We start from the raw sequence: 2,564 nt of genomic DNA, 5'->3' as shown, positions 1-2,564 counted from the left end.
GAAGTGTCCTTGGCCCCATACTTTTTTTCGATAAACTCGATCAGGGTGTCGATGGGATTACTAGCAAATTCGCAGATGATGTGAAGCTAATGGGTGTAATCGGGAATCAATGCGATAGGGAGTTGCTACAGACCAACTTAAACAAGACTGCAGCATGGGCAAATGAATGGAGCATGACGTTTAGCGTTGATAAGTGCATGGTCGCTCATTTTGGTTCGAACAACCCACGGTTCTCTTACGAGTTGAATGGTGTCATTATACCTGATGCAACTAGGGTCACCGATTTAGGAATTCTCATTGACGAGCGGCTTAGGTTTTCTGAACATGGTTCAGCGGTGGTCAAAAAATCGAATAGAATACTTGGTCTCATTTTCAAAAAGGTCTCTTCGCGTTCTCCTAAAGTCATTCTTCCGCTTTTCCGAGTCTTAGTTCGTCCTGGACTGGAGTATGCTGTAAGGTTTTGGAGACCTTACCTACAGAGGGACATAGACTTGGTTGAAGGGGTGCAGAGAAGAGCTACGCGTGTCCTTATTGGCACTCAGGGCTTGAGTTATGAAGAGACTTCATTTTTTGAATATGTTTACATTGGATGAACGCAGGTGTCGAGGAGATATGATCGAAGTGCTCAAAATTTTCAATGGGATGGATCATGAACTTTTAGTACACCGCCAATCGACTACTTTTACAAGGGGACACCAGTATCGTTTTCCGGATACACCCATCCTTCGGGAACGCTTCGATATCTCTCTGAGATGGGAAGCGGGGTGTATCCGGTCTTCAAAGGTCAAAGTATTGATTGGTGAGGGACAATGCAAGGTTATGGTGTCGCAGGGAATTTTTCTCTAATAGGGTTGTTAATAAATGGAATAGCTTACCCCCGGAGGTAGTAAATTGTAACACAATTGGCACGTTTAAAAAGAAATACGATAAACATGTTGGGGTAAATCGAGAAGCTATCCATTCTTAGAATAAGACAACCATAAGTATTCTTTATGGGCGGTGTATAATATTTTATCATGTGTGTATATTGTTTATAATTTTTGTTAATTGCATTTTTAATTGGGTTGCTGTATTTTTGAAATATATGACATCCATATTTTTATGGGCATTTTGCCTGTTGTGGCGTTGCATTTGTATAAGACTGCCCGATATACCAAAGAACATTTAAGTCCCGTTCACATGGGGAATAGAAAAAGCGGGGGGGGGGGTGTTTTAAACCCGCCTCAAAAGAATTCTCACTAATAACACTGCTCTCATTTTCTTACGAAGAAAAAAGTCGTTAAGCGGGTTCTAGAACTCTCACAATGCTACCGCAATATTTGCATATGTGAATGGGGGCTTTAGAGGTTTCGATTTCAAAACCTGATCGCTCCTTGTCAAATTTCTTTTGACTGGAGGTAGGCGTTCTGCTAATCAAACAAAGGTAGTGCCATGGCGACCGCGCAAACGCATTTCTACCTCATCGGGGTTCACGTACCAACTATATAACTTCAGTTACGGAAGAAAATCGGCCACAAATGATAGACACTTGTTCAGTTGTTCATTGTGTGCGCGAGCATAAAATGACTTCTTTCAAACTGAGCACAACTCCGGTCTACTGCCATATGGGCAATTTACTACCGATTGAGTTGTGACGGATGTGTGAGTACTCAACAGTCTGCGTAAGTATAGTGTGTTTGATTTTCTCTCGGTGCCGCCATCTATATTTCACTCTTTAGCCAGGTTTTCCTAGAAGTAGGTTTCTACAGCGCATGCAGCGTGAAAACTTTGGTCAAAAAACCTGAATTTCAAATTTTTAACAAATCGACGTTTTCACGCTGCACAAATTCTACTCCTAGGAAAAACCGGTTTTCGTGAAGTGTAATGATTGAATAGTTGTACCATTGTACGCCTGTTGCTCTCTTTGGCGAGACTTTTTTAACGGGGATATCGGCTCGAAGTTGGGAACCACAGTAAAACAACTTCAGCCGACCACCACTGTGTCGACGGTGCAGTTCGAACCCTCCGTCATTATTACCACTTGCATAAAATGACTGGTGCTGAAGAAATTAAAATTTTCCTTTGTTCCCAATCTGTAAGAGGACTTTTTTAACCGCGACCCATGGGACTGTTTGTTTAGTGAAATAGTGCATTTACAGGGACTAAGTGTATTTGTACGAATCATCTAAAAAGCTCCTTCGAAATGAGTTTGGGTCGCTCCCTGGCTGTAAGTGAATTTGTACGACCCATTTTGGAAGTCCTTGCGAATCAAGTTTAGATCATGACTCTAGCTCAAGAATCCTTGCCCGCTATTGGATTTTAACGACCAATCTCAAGCCCTTACCATCCTAGTTTGAGTAACGACACATAGGTTAAGAACCCGTTATAAGGTAATGGTCCAGACTTTGCGCTTCGAAATATGTGTCTTTTTTGTGAGGATGGTGCTTTTGTGGGCACAATGGTGTAGTGGACACCGTGTTGGGCATAACAGTTATAGCGATAGAGTCCAACAAAGCTCATTATCCCCGTATTTTACTTTTGGCATCAGGTAGAAACCCTGGTTGAGCACCAAACATTACGTCATC

This window comes from Pholcus phalangioides, unplaced genomic scaffold, assembly GCF_987345545.1.
Source record: "Pholcus phalangioides strain wild (caught in Gottingen) unplaced genomic scaffold, Ppha-v1.0 ptg000005l_1, whole genome shotgun sequence".
Classification (NCBI taxonomy): domain Eukaryota; kingdom Metazoa; phylum Arthropoda; class Arachnida; order Araneae; family Pholcidae; genus Pholcus; species Pholcus phalangioides.
This window is presented reverse-complemented; position numbering follows the sequence as displayed.